A 15,104-nucleotide genomic window follows, 5' to 3' on the forward strand; every position below is an offset into this window, starting at 1 on the left:
CCCACTCGCCACAGCTAGAGAAAGCCTGTGCGGAGACACCAAGACCCAGCACATCCATAAATAATCAGTAAAGATCTTTTTAAAAGTAGAAAGAAAATACATTTATTATCTACTGTGTGACAACAACTGTTTTAGATGATTTTAAGGGTATTATTACAATTAGTAGTAGTTCTTGGAATATCTCTGGAAAGGGAGAATGCTCTTCTTTATTTCTGAAGTGGGTAAATAATGAATCCAAGCTTCTATAGAACAGAATCAGGTTTTAGAACTCAGCTTGTCTCGCACGAGTATCCATGAGTTTTTCACTACATAATACTGCCTCCACTGTGATGGAGAAAAAGGAATAAAAATAACAACATTCACAATCCAGAATTGCGGTAAAAAACAAATCTGCAGTTCTGCAGGCCTGAGGAAAATTTGGGAATTACCCAGGAGAAGTTGCAGGGACCCAGAAAAATAAAAAAGCAAACCTTTCTTGATTACTATGACTCACGATTGCAAAGTAAAGCCAAAAAAAAGAAAAAAAAATCATCATCATTTTCTCTGTTTTAATTATGGGAAAAAGAGGGCTGGAATAATCTCAAGGTTCAAAAAACATACATTGTTATTTTCTAGGCAGAAAGAGCCAGAAATGATTGACAGAAGCAAGACTCTCACCACGATAAGCAGGAACAAAAAAGTTATGAGGGCAAAGCACAGCAATTAGGGAAGCCAAGGAGTTTCACATTTTCCTCTCCTCATTAGCACACTGGGTAGGGAAAGTGAGGCGAGATGGTACGGCCATTACCAGTAAGATTTGAATACTTTATTCCTTCCTAGTTTTGTGTTGCTTGTAGTTACTCAAGCATGCAGAGCGCAGAGCTCCCCCTGATCAATTCCCTTCCATATTGCAAGAGCCACAAGGGCAAAGATGAGCCATTTGACATTTGCAATCCCGTCACAGGGGATCAGTTGAAGGCTCAGCTGCTGCTGTAACCGACAGTGGTCCAAGACTGTCAGCTCAATTAGCACCATATGCAAAACATGACGGAGAAGCAAAGTTCCTCTCCCTCCTTGGACATCCTACCTTTTAGAAGGCTAACTAGATATAAAAAAGCAGGGGCTGTACATTTCTCCTCAGGCCCGAGATCCAAGGCAGCAAGCAGCCGACCCAGTGGCAGGGTGTTAATTAAATTAGGCCTCTTGAATTAAAACGCTGCCACAGGTGCCAGGCCCTGCTGATGAGGACAGGTCTCCAATGCACTCTCAGTCTAACTTTATGTTTAATTAGTGAGATAAAAAGAATACCATCTCAAATATCTATCTTTTAAGCAATGGACTCATATGCAGGAAAAGGTATCTTCACCATCTTTAAAGAAGGTTTTGAAGCTCACTAATTTCACAAACTTCCATCTCTTCTTTTATCTCAACTAATCAGCAAGGGGTGATTCCAGCAAGACCATGAAATGCAATAAAAATAATTTGAATATTGGTTTGCCCTTCAGTTTTCACTCATAATAATCCATGGTCTGCTTAACAACACTTCAAAAATTAATCCACAGTGAAGAGTGTCAGGTTCTTCTTTCAGAGGAAATTTTTTTTTTTTTTTGCCTTCCTTAAAACTCAAATTAGTCAAAGGGAAAAGAATCAGTGCCAGAACTGAGGATAATTTGAGATGAGCAGAATAAACATAAATGGGACACTGGATGATGTATGTTTACCCTGTACCAGGTATGAAATTGCAGGAACCTGAATAGCACAGAGCATCCTCAAACTTTGGTGTTTGTCAGAATCAGTGGAGGCTTCATTCAAATGCAGATTCCTGGGCCCCACCCCAGAGCTTTAGAATCAGAAGTTTTGGACTGGGACCCCAAAACATGCATTTCCAAGAAGTTCCCTGGAAACTTGATGCTGCTGGTGCCAGGATGACACTTTGAGAAGCATTGGCATTGTGGTAAAGGGCATGAGCTTTTGAGTCAAGCATAGGTGAAAGTCTAGTTGAATCCCTCACTGTGTGTGTGACCTTCCATAGGCAGGTTACTCTAGTCCCTCTGATCTTCAAGTTCCCCATCTATAACATGGAGACAATGATTATTACCTCATAGAGAGGGTTAAATAAAATAATGCAGGAAAATCACACATCACAGTGCCAGGCACATAATAAGTGTTCCATAGCAACTGGCTATGCTTAATATAACATGACTGAGACATAAATCAACCAAGTACCAAGGGTGAATCATTTACTTCCTGGATGCTAATTAAAGGATTATGGTTTGAGAGAATTTAAGTGTTTATGAGACAAGTAAGTCCTAAATTAGCATCCTATAATCAAGGCTATATAACAAAAAGAATATGAGAATAATATAAAAAGCACAACATGAGTAAAATTATAACCACATTTGCAGTACAGCTAAGTTAAATGTAAACAATTAATTACTAATGTCTCCAAGGAACATGTATTAGGCTCCTCTTTTGTGTTACCTCAAATCTTGGTCCCACCTGTACCATTGACTACTGGGTCATCCATCACCATGGCCAACTTTCTGTAGGCACAACTTGACCACAACTTGCCTTGTACCCCTCAGATCATTGCCATGGCACACTCCTGTTACCCAAAGGAGAGATGTTCCAAGTTCTTGAGGTCTTTGCAGGTCACCCTGGCAGTCAACACTTGGGGACATATGGAATAAACTTTTGACTAATAGGGATCAGTGCCAAGGAATAAATTCTCCCTTCTCTACCATGTCACAAACGTCCTGAGGCACTGCCAGTCTTAGAGTCTCAGAGGACAATTCAGTGAGACTGACCATTAGTTGCCCTTGATTGCAGACAGTGTCAGCTCAACACTGTGCTGTAGAATTGGCTCTCCCTCCCAGCTTCCCTTCCTCACTCTTGCTTCCATGGAATTGCATTTCCTAAAGAAACAGTACTACCTGAGGTTTTGGCTTGGGCTCTGCTTTCTGCTTATTTAACTTATGTGCAGAGTACCTTATGTGAAATGTAGGGCTGGATGAGTCACAAGCTAGATTATTACTGGTACTGTGGCCACAGGACTGGAAAAGGTCAGTTTTCATTCCAATCCCAAAGAAAGGCAATGGCAAAGAATGTTAAACCTACCACACAATTGCTGTCATCTCACACGCTAAAAAGTAATGCTCAAAATTCTCCAAGTGACGCTTCAACAGTACGTGAACTGAGAACTTCCAGATGTTCAAGCTGGATTTAGAAAAGGCAGGGGAACCAGAGATCAAATTGCCAACATCTGTTGGATCACTGAAAAAGCAAGACAGTTCCAGAAAAACATCTACTTCTGCTTTACTGACTACACCAAAGTCTTAACTCCGTGGATCACAACAAACTGTGGAAAATTCTGAAAGAGATGGGAATATCAGATCACCTTACCTACCTCCTGAGAAATCTGTAGGCAGTTCAAGAAGGAACAGTTAGAATTGGACATGGAACAACAGACTGGTTCCAAATTGGGAAAGGAGTACATCAAGGCTATATATTGTCACCTTGCTTATTTAACTTATATGCAGAGTACATCATGCGAAGTGCTGGGCTAGATGAAGCACAAGCTGGAATCAAGATTGCAGGAAGAAGTATCAATAACCTCAGATAGGCAGATGACACCACCCTTATGACAGAAAGTGAAGAGGAATTAAAGAGCCTCTTGATGAAAGTGAAAGAGGAAAGTGACAATGCTGGCTTAAAACTCAAAATTAAGGAAACTAAGATGATGATATCTGGTCCCATCACTTCACAGCAAATAAATGGGGAAACAATGGAAAGAGTGACAGACTCTTTTTTCTTGGGCTCCAAAATCATTGCAGATGGTGGCTCCAGCCATGAAATTAAGAGACACTTGCTCCTTGGAAGAAAACCTCTGACCAACATAGACAGCATATTAAAAAGCAGAGACATTACCTTAACCACAAAGGTCCATCTAGTCAAAGCTATGGTTTTTCCAGTAGTCATGTATGGATGTGAGAATTGAACTATAATGAAAGCTGAGGGCCAAAGAACTGATGCTTTTGAACTGTGATGTTGGAGAAGACTCCTGAGAGTCCCTTGGACTGCAAGGAGATCCAACCAGTCAATCCTAAAGGGAATCAACCCTGAATCTTCATTGGAAGGACTGAAGCTGAAACCACAATACATTGGCCACCTGATGCAAAGAGCCGACTCATTGGAAAAGACTCTGACACTGGGATAGATTGAGGGCAGAAAGGAAAAAAAGGAGACAGAGGATGAGATGATCAGATGGCATCACCAACTCAATGGACATGAGTTTGAGCAAACTCCAGGATATGGTGAAGCTGGTGTGCTGCAGTCCATGGGGTCACAAAGAGTTGAACACAACTTAGTGACCGAACAACAACAATAGCTTTCTAGAGTGACCAAGGTAGGATAGACAGCATGCAAATAAATGAATTTTGACTGCTTGTTACTCTTAGTAAGGAGTGGTTTGTGGAATATGGAGTGAGCAATTGGATAATTAAGTGGGAGTGAGAATGAATTAACAAAGGAGTAAACAGATTCAGATCTTATTACTAAATTCAGACTCAAATTGAAGAAAGTAAGGAAAACCACTAGACCATTCAGGTATGACCTAAATCAAATCCCTTATGATTATACAATGGAAGTGAGAAATAGATTTAAAGGCCTAGATCTGATGGATAGAGTGCCTGATGAATTATGGAATGAGATTTGTGACATTGTACAGGAGACAGGGATCAAGACCATCCCCATGGAAAAGAAATGCAAAAAAGCAAGATGGCTGTCTGGGGAGGCCTTACAAATAGCTGTGAAAAGAAGAGAGGTGAAAGGCAAAGGAGAAAAGGAAAGATATAAGCATCTGAATGCAGAGTTCCAAAGAATAGCAAAAAGAGATAAGAAAGCCTTCTTCAGCGATCAATGCAAAGAAATAGAGGCAAACAACAGAATGGGAAAGACTAGAGATCTCTTCAAGAAAATTAGAGATACCAAGGGAACATTTCATGCAAAGATGGGCTCGATAAAGGACAGAAATGGTCTGGACCTAACAGAAGCAGAAGATATTAAGAAGAGATGGCAAGAATACACAGAAGAACTGTACAAAAAAGATCTTCATGACCCAGATAATCATGATGATGTGATCACTAATCTAGAGCCAGACATCTTGGAATGTGAAGTCAAGTGGGCCTTAGAAAGCATCAATACGAACAAAGCTAGTGGAGGTGATGGAATTCCAGTTGAGCTGTTTCAAATCCTGAAAGATGATGCTGTGAAAGTGCTGCACTCAATATGCCAGCAAATTTGGAAAACTCAGCAGTGGCCACAGGACTGGAAAAGTCAGTTTTCATTCCAATCCCAAAGAAAGGCAATGCCAAAGAGTGCTCAAACTACCACACAATTGCACTCATCTCACACACTAGTAAAGTAATGCTCAAAATTCTCCAAGCCAGGCTTCAGCAATACGTGAACTGTGAACTCCCTGATGTTCAAGTTGGTTTTAGAAAAGGCAGAGGAATCAGAGATCAAATTGCCAACATCTGCTGGATCATGGAAAAAGCAAGGGAGTTCCAGAAAAATATCTGTTTCTGCTTTATTGACTATGCCAAAGCCTTTGACTGTGTGGATCACAATAAACTGTGGAAAATTCTTCAAGAGATGGGAATACCAGACCACCTGACCTGCCTCTTAAGAAATCTGTATGCAGGTCAGGAAGCAACAGTTAGAACTGGACATGGAACAACACACTGGTTCCAAATAGGAAAAAGGAGTGCGTCAAGGCTGTATATTGTCACCCTGCTTATTTAACTTCTATGCAGAGTACATCATGAGAAATGCTGGACTGGAAGAAACACAAGCTGGAATCAAGATTGCTGGGAGAAATATCAATCACCTCAGATATGCAGATGACACCACCCTTATGGCAGAAAGTGAAAGGAGATAAAAAGCCTCTTGATGAAAGTGAAAGAGGAGAGTGAAAAAGTTGGCTTAAAGCTCAACATTCAGAAAACGAAGATCATGGCATCCGGTCCCATCACTTCATGGGAAATAGATGGGGAAACAGTGGAAACAGTGTCAGACTTTATTTTTGGGGGGCTCCAAAATCAGTGCAGATGGTGACTGCAGCCATGAAATAAAAAGATGCTTACTCCTTGGAAGAAAAATTATGACCAACCTAGATAGCATATTCAAAAGCAGAGACATTACTTTGCCGACTAAGGTCTGTCTAGTCAAGGCTATTGTTTTTCCCGTGGTCATGTATGGATGTGAGAGTTGGACTGTGAAGAAGGCTGAGCACTGAAGAATTGATACTTTTGAACTGTGGTGTTGTAGAAGACTCTTGAGAGTCCCTTGGACTACAAGGAGATCCAACCAGTCCACTCTGAAGGAGATCAACCCTGTGATTTCTTTGGAAGGAATGATGCTAAAGCTGAAACTCCAGTACTTTGGCCACCTCATGCAAAGAGTTGACTCATTGGAAAAGACTCTCATGCTGGGAAGGATTGGGGGCAGGAGAAGGGGACAACAGAGGATGAGATGGCTGGATGGCATCACTGACTCGATGGACGTGAGTCTGAGTGAACTCTGGGAGATGGTGATGGACAGGAAGGCCTGACCTGCTGCAATTCATGGGGTCTCAAAGAGTCAGACACGCCTGAGCGACTGAACTGAACTGATAGGGATTCAGTAGTCTGCTGGAGAGAGGTCATTATTTAAGCCTGTTTCTTTCAGCTACTTTGACTCTCCTATTATCTCTGTTAAAAGATAAACCCAGGCATTTAAAAGAATTTTAAGAGAGACTTCCCCAGATGACCAGGGGTTAAGACTCCGCCTTCAATGCATGGGCCGTGGGTACAATCCCTGTTTGGGGAACTAAGATCTCACTTGCTGCCAGGTGTGGCTAAAAACATTAAAAAATAAATAAATAAAAATAAAAACAGAGAAATGGCCAACAATACTTTAAAAAAGAATTTAACATTTCTTTGAGCAAAAATGCATTCACAGTGGGCAATGACCAATTGGGAATAGTTAGGAGTACTCTGAAGAAGGCAATGGCACCCCACTCCAGTACTCTTGCCTGGAAAATCCCACGGATGGAGGAGCCTATTAGGCTGCAGTCCATGGGGTCGCTAAGAGTCAGGCACGACTGAGAGACTTCACTTTCACTTTTCACTTTCATGCATTGGAGAAGGAAATGGCAACCCACTCCAGTGTTCTTGTCTGGAGAATACTAGGGATGGGGGAGCCTGGTGGGCTGCCGTCTATGGGGTTGCACAGAGTCGGACATGACTGAAGTGACTTAGCAGGAGTACTCTATCTGCAGGAACCAGAGGTAAGACTTATGGAAAAGAAACAAGAACAAAGAAAAACAGTTGTTTGATTGTCTTCAGCTCAAGTGATTGCCTTAGTTAGGAAAGCCTAGCCAGTTGTTTGTGATAGATTGTCCTTAGATTTTGATTTCTTAACCTTAAGGCATTTACAGGTTTAGGTTTTGGATTGCTTAAGTAGGTTGCTAAGGCGTTAGAACCGCCTAAGTCTAGTGGCTTCCTTGTTTAATTAATTTATCACTGTTTTCACTCTCTCACAGTTTCTTTTTTAATGTGTGGGATGTGGTACTTAGCACTACTATGTTTGATTATGCCCTTTGTAAGTAACCCTGTCATCAGCAAAACTAATACTGTGTTGCTAGGGATTTGCTAACTTCCCTCTAAATTTCTGTAAGCTGATTTTTTTTTCCCTTACCCTTTTTTTTGTTGTTATTATTTCTCTCATTCTACCAATCTGCTTACTAACTTTTCTACTTTATTAGTATATTACTACTTAGCCTTCTCTTTATTGCTATTCTTTTTCCTCCCTAGTTGTGTACTTTGTGTCTCTGCAAGCTGGAAATGACTTTTTACATGACCTTCTGGGACTTCTGTCTTTTACATGAAAATGACCAGCTTCCTGGCATTGCCAAGAGGGTACTAACTTCCAAAACAAACTCTGTGTCTATGATGCTTCTTGTTCTTTCAGTTTACGCACCTTGTACCCCTTGCTTGGAGATCTAATGAATGAAATGCTCTGTCACTGTTTTTGCTTTTAACTCTTCAGTGCTTAGTAAATATGGCCTTCATGTATTTTTTTCAATACCAGTTCCACAAGAATAAGAAAGCAAAACTCAGATTTTTGTTATTGCAGAGTCTCATCTACCATATTATAGTTCCCGCTTAGTACAGTGATTGCCTGCCCATCCTTCAAGCCATAGCTCTTCACATAGACAACATGGAAGTTGAATGAAAAATGAACAAAATAGGGCTGGTTTGGAACGGCACCAGATTAAAGGCGAAGACCAGGATGAATAGCAGTGTAATAAAGACATGGGCTTCTTAGTCTACCGCTCCACTCTGCAGAACCCCAAATGTCCAGGTTTTTTGATATCCACATTTTCATCAAAAATCTTGCATCTCCATGTTACAAAGGCAATGCATTTTGGGGGCAAATTCAACTTATCTGTGCAAAGTAAGCACATTTTTTAAAATTCCAGCAATTAAAATAATTGGCTAGCTAAGAAAAGACTGTCCTAGTTAATTGGTCTCCACTGAAGAAACATTAGGCTTAAGGGAAAATGTATGTTTAATAGAAGTAATAAGTTATTAATACAAATGGAAATTCTGCAAAGTGTAAAATAGTGAGTTGTGAAAACTGTTCAAGTTGCTTGTTAAAGCTAAATTAGTTTGTTCCTTTTTCCTGCACTATCCATTAAGCTGTTAATTGATTTAAAATATTAATAGGGTTCAAGAATCACAGAGAAACACTTCCTTATTTGCAATTTTTCTGTCAGATGTCTTACTACTGTATCAAAAATCATTATCCATAGTACAAGCATATGCTGCAATTAATCAAAGCCATATGCACAGCAAACAGGAGTGTTTACAAATGTTCTCAGAGTTCTTAACTTGGTTAAAAAACAGATCCTCTATCTCCTTATAATTTTAAATGATCTGCCTTAAAAGTCATGTTTTCTTTCATTTTTACAGACTCCATTTTATAGGGTTTATTTTGCCTGTGGTGCTAATTTATGGTGTTTATTTGCAAACCTGGCATTAATAACTATCAAAAAACCCACTTTGCATAAAGGGAGCTGTTAGTTGTTTCTCCAAGGAGAAGATGACTGCTTTTCTGTGCCCTCATGCAGCTACCTGTCACCCTGCTGGGTCACTCAAGGGTTTTATGATAGAGTATAAAGCAGGCAAATGAGTGTTTGTTTGTTTGTTTTGAATCATTTCTCAGGGCTTTGTTGCACATTGCCTATGGAGAACTAGGATAAGCCTTGAGGGTGCCACACAAGCCCCTTTTCCCCAGTCTTTTAAAAAATTTTTTATTTAATTGTGCATTTTTGACTGTGCTGGGTCTTCTTTCCTGCACAGGCTTTTCTCTAGTTGTGAAGAGCGGGGGCTGCTCTCTAGCTGTGGTGTGTGTGGGCTTCCCATTGCGGTGGCTTCTCTTGTGGGCACAGGCTCTAGGGGGCACAGGCTTCAGCAGTTGCCACACGTGGACGCAGTAGTTGAGGCTCCTGGGCTCTAGAGCAAAGGCTCGATAGTTGTGGCGCACGGGCTCAGTTGTTGGTGGCATGTGGGACCTTCCTGGACCAGAGATGAAACCTGTGTCTCCAGCATTGGCAAGTGGATTCTTTACCACTGAGCCATCCAGGAAGCCCTCCCACTCTTTTAAGGCCTGGTCAGAGACAGCAGCAACATCCTCCTTCTCACCCTGCTGTCTCTAGGCCTTACCCTAGTTTCCACTCTATTTCTTTTTTAAACTTATGTTAGATAGTGATCAATTCCTTTGACTTTACACAACAGTGTACAGGGAAGTCCTGTGTATTCTTCACCCAGTCTCCCCCAGTGAAATACCTTGCTAACTACAGTGCAATATCAAAGCTGGAAATAGACATTGGTCTACTCCCCTTTTTGTTTTTAAAATTTTTAAATTTAATTTAATTTAATTTTTTGACAGAAAAGTAAGATTTATTGATGGGTATAAGTAAGAAGGGGACAGTGCCAAGGCTTTCCTGAGTGCAGGACCTGCCGTTTGACCGGAGGATGTATTTGACCCCAAAGCCATCCAGGTTGAGCCATTTTTCTGCCACAAAGTTTCTGCCACAGAACTTGAACTTGGTCTGGAGAAAACAGCACAGTTGGCTGAATAGGCTGCAAGGTCTACCCCCCTTTTTAAAGGGGCCTGTTACTTAACTCTGAGTAGAAAGAGACCAGAGCTTGTCTCATTTTACCAGCCAGTGGACAAATTACAAGAGAGTGAAAAAAAATTAAAACTGAGGTACTCAAAAGGTAGAATACTTCTTTGCTTCTGTACTCGGAAGTTTTATACAACTTAGTTGTTTCCTTGACCCAACTGTGAACTCTTCCTTGAAGTTGAAATAGGGGGAAAAATACCACTAACAAGAGCATTACAATTTTAAATGCCACTAAAAAGAGCATTACAATGTTAAATGCCAATAACAAGAGCACTGCGATTTAAAAATCTCTTCACAACCATTTTAAGACAATTGTGTTAAGCTATCATTTAAGAAGCTATAGTTGTAGAAAAATTCAGTCTCAATTGCTAGTATCTTCATAGTCAACCCAAATCTTATTCTTGGGAATTTGTAACTATGCATATTTGAAAAAATATATTCTCTTACTTCACAATCAGATGATATAATTATTTGAAGATTATGTCAAAAGTCTGCCTCTTGTAATATAGGGACTTGCTTCTTTAAAGGACTTTCTCACTACAGTACAACTGAAACCTAAATAAAATTAAAATTTTTACTGTAATGCTGAACTTGCAGGGAATAAGGAAACACTTTAGAAAAAGGTGAGCTAAAAACTTCAGTGATCATGTAAGCAAAAGGGGAAAATAAGGACGCCCTGAGAGCAGTGGGATATTAGTACTAAGATTAGTGATTAAGCCTTGTACCAATGAGGGGGAAATTTATTAAAAATTGGCAAGTTAAATTGGACCCTGAAAGAATTATTCTCAAACTAAAATTAACTCAGTACTGACAAATCAATGAGAAATAAACCACCACAAAGGAAAATTAGCAGAAATAATAAACTAGTAGTTCCAGATGCTAAAGATATCAGATGTTAGAAGAATCCATTTCAGAATACAAAGTAACTATGTGTATAGTACTCTAAGAAATCTTAAAAATAAAATGACACAAAGAGTGAAAAAATTAGCAAGCAGTATAAGACCATCAAAAATAAATAGACAGATTTGCAGTTTTGTAGTTAAAGGAGAGGGTGTTGAAATAGATAGTACAATCACATGCCTGGTGGTAAAATGAAGAAATAGGTGTAATGTTGGTAGGAAACGTCTGGTGGGTTGGGAGATATGCTGAATAATAAATGACAATATCATTGTGCATCTATCTTTTCATGTATGTTTAAATTTGCCTTGCTGTTATAAAAGAGTTTGCTGTCTTAATACTATTGATGATTATTGCCACTGTAGTATTATCCCAGGGTTTTATCATGGAGTTTCATAGATGCTTTCTCCTCTTTAAATGTTAATAGAGATGACACAGATATATATACCTTAGGTTTTTTGGCATGTTAGGAAATTCAATTTAGTTTCTGTATACACTGTTTTCGTACTTCTTTTTTTCCCTGCCCTGTAGTCAATTGCGTTTCATTCTTATTTTGTGCCTATTACAGAAAAACATCAGAATAGTTTTTGTGCATACCAGTGACTTATACTAGTTAGTTTTCACAATTTCATATTACTTTTTAGCTAGCTTTAGCTTAAACAATTCATTTTGAATATTTCAAAATCAGTATCTAATTTTTATAGCTCAATATGTCCCTCAATATGCTTTACTATAGAGATGATTGGACTTCCCTGGTGGTCTAGTGGTTAAGACTCTGTGCTTCCACTGTAAGGGACACAGATTTGATCTCTAGTCAGGGAACTAAGAGGCTTCCCAGGTGGCACAGAGGTAAAGAAACTGCCTTCAACGTGCAAGATGCGGGAGCCTCAGGTTCAGCCCCTGGGTGGGAAAGATCCTTTGGAGGAGGAAATGGCAACCCAGAAAAATCCCATGGACAGAGAACCCTGGTGGGCTACGGTACGTGGGGTGGCAAAGAGTCAAACACAACTGAGTGAATGAGTAGGAATACACAGGAAACTGAGATCCTGCACAACACGTGGCTCAGCAAAAAAAAAAAAAAAAAAGATGTAGGAAAAAAAGGAGAGAGAGAGATGAATAAAGCTAACTGACGGATTTTACATGGAATATGAAACAAACAGATGGCAAGTTTTTGCGGAAAAAAATGCACAGGTAGACTTGGATTGAAGAGTAAATACAACTTTAAGAAATGAAAAATAAAATTGTTGAATGGACAAGTACAGTGAATGCATTAAATAGAAGATTAGATAAACAGAAAAGCACTGGCAGATAGCTCTGAAGAAATTACACAGAATATAAGCTTAAGGAGCAAAAGGTAGAAAAATCTCAAAACTTTTGTGCTCATCTGTAAAATAAAAATTAAACTGCAGTCATTCCTCGAGTTCCATCCATCCATCCATCTATGTTGCTGCAAATGGCAAGATTTCATCTTTTTATGGCTGGGTAGTATTTTGCTGTGTGTGTATATATATACACACACACACACACATATATATATATATATACATCACCTCCTATTTATCCATTCATGTTGATGGATTCTTAGGTTGTTTCCATATCTTGGCTGTTGTAAGTATAGTGATGAACATAAGAGTGCAGATATCATTTTCAATTAGTGTTTTCATGTTCTTTGAATAAGCACCTAGAAGTGGAATAGCTGGGTCATATGGTAGTTCTATTCTCAATTTTTTGAAGATTCTATACTGTTTTCAACAGTGGCTGCATAAAAACTAATGGATAAACACACAAAAAATGAACAAACCAAGCAAAAACAAACATAGATACAGAATAGTGATTATCAGAAGGGAAGGAGTGGGAGGGGGAAGGGAATGAATAAAGGGACTCAACTTTATCCTTTTGGATGGATAAGCTTTTGGAGGTGAGCACATTAGAGGTTATACAAAAAGTAAAAATATAACATTATCACCTTAAAGAAAAATGCACAGTGTAAAAATTATGAGTTAAGTCTTACTGAGAACTATAGCCCAGGAAACAGTCTTTCAGTAGCTCTGAGAGGACCACTCTGAAGAGATACGGCTGAAGTCAGTATATATATGAATTTTGGAGCTGGGTATAATCAAGCGTCTGTGTGTGTGTGTGTGTGTGTGTGTGTGTGTGTGTGTGTGTGTGTGTGTGTGCTCAGTTGCATCAGTGGCTACCCGATGGACTGTAGCCTGCCAGGTTCTTCTGTCCATGGGATTCTCCAGGCAAGAATACTGGAGTGGGTTGCCATGCCCTCTTCCAGGGGGTCTTCCCCACCCAGGAATCGAATCTCAGTCTCCTGCAGTGCAGGCGGATTCTTTACTGATGAGCCACTGGGGAAGCCCATAATCAAGCATACATTCTGGTAAGAGGTTACTGTTAATTACAGAGAACAGTTCATCTCAATTTAATTATTTTAGTGCTTTTCTATGTACGAGAAGCTGAAAGAATCTGGGGTCACTGAAGTTCTTCCTTAGATATACATCTTAACTATGAATTCCCCTTAGGGTGTTCTGTCAGTGGGTGACTGCAATGGGTGTGATTTAACCTTTTGTGTATTGGATGATGAGCAACACTCTGCTCTTTTTGTTTATATCATACACATAAAACTTATATAATGTTATAAATTAGTGTTATTTCAATTTATAAAATACAGTCATACCTTAGTATCTGGGGTTCCAGGACCCTCCTTTGGATACCAAAATCCAAGGATGCTCAAGTCCCTTATATAAAATATTATAGTGTTTGCATATAATCTATGTACATTCTCCCATATGCTAGTCATGTCCAGCTCTTTGCGACTCCATGGATTGTAGCCTGCCAGTCTCCTGTGTCCGTGAGGATTCTCTAGGCAAGAATTTTGGAGTAGGTTGCCATGCCCTCCTCCAGGGGGATCTTCCTGTCCCAGGGATCCAACCAAGGGCTCCCACAGTGCAAGCAGATTCCTTACCATCTGAGCCATCAGAGAAGCCCAAATCGTCTCTAGATTACTTATACTACCTAACACAATGCAAATACTATGTAAATAATTGTAAGTAAAATGTAAATGCAGTGTAAATAGTCACCAGTGCATGACAAATTTATGTTTTGCTTTTTGAAACTTTCTAGAATTTAAAAAAATGTATATTTTTGGTCTGTCTTTGAGTGAATCCACAGATGTAGCACCCATGACTACAGAGGGCCAGCTGTACCTGCCCTATCTTATGTCTACCACTAGATTTTACTTAATGGGAAAAATGCAAGGTAAATGTGGTAATAATCCATATGTGGAGACCACTATTATATACCAAAAAGGTAGAATGCAGACTACCTTTGTCCCTTTCCATCTCTTTCCCTCAGATTGAAAGTGAAAGTGTTAGTCGCTCAATCATGTCTAATTCTTTGCTATCCCATGGACTGCAGCCCAGCAGGCCCCTCTGTCCATGGAATTCTCCAGGCAGGAACACTGGAGTGGGTTGCCATTACCCTTTCTAGAGGATCTTCCTCACTCAGGGATCGAACCTAAGTCTCCTGCATTGCATTGCAGGCCAATTCTTTTCCATCTGAGCCACCAGGGAAGCCCTCAGATTATCCTTATCTAATTTTGTTTTCTCTTTGTTGGTGCTCCTCACACCATTCTTGTTCATTATTCTCTGATTTTCCCTGGACATAACTGTTGAGAGTCAGGGTGGATATAATCTATGATGTAGCCCTGCCCCAATCCGTTAGAATCAACAGAGATACCTGTTTTCCAGATCTGGACTGGACAGGTATGGAGTTCTTTATCATAATGGTTAGAGGCACTGAGTTGAGAAGTGTTCCCTTGACTGGGGTTGCTCAGGGTTCTCAACCCTTTCACACTGAGCCTTAGGAGACACATGGGCTAGGTATTGCCAGGAGCACTGGTTCTCCTACTGAGAACCAGCACTCAGCTCTCCATGACTGTCCAGAGGCTGAAATCAGCCACAAATCTCAGGAGACTCAGCTTCACAGATTT

Source organism: Capra hircus, chromosome 3 (assembly GCF_001704415.2).
Source record: "Capra hircus breed San Clemente chromosome 3, ASM170441v1, whole genome shotgun sequence".
Lineage (NCBI taxonomy): Eukaryota > Metazoa > Chordata > Mammalia > Artiodactyla > Bovidae > Capra > Capra hircus.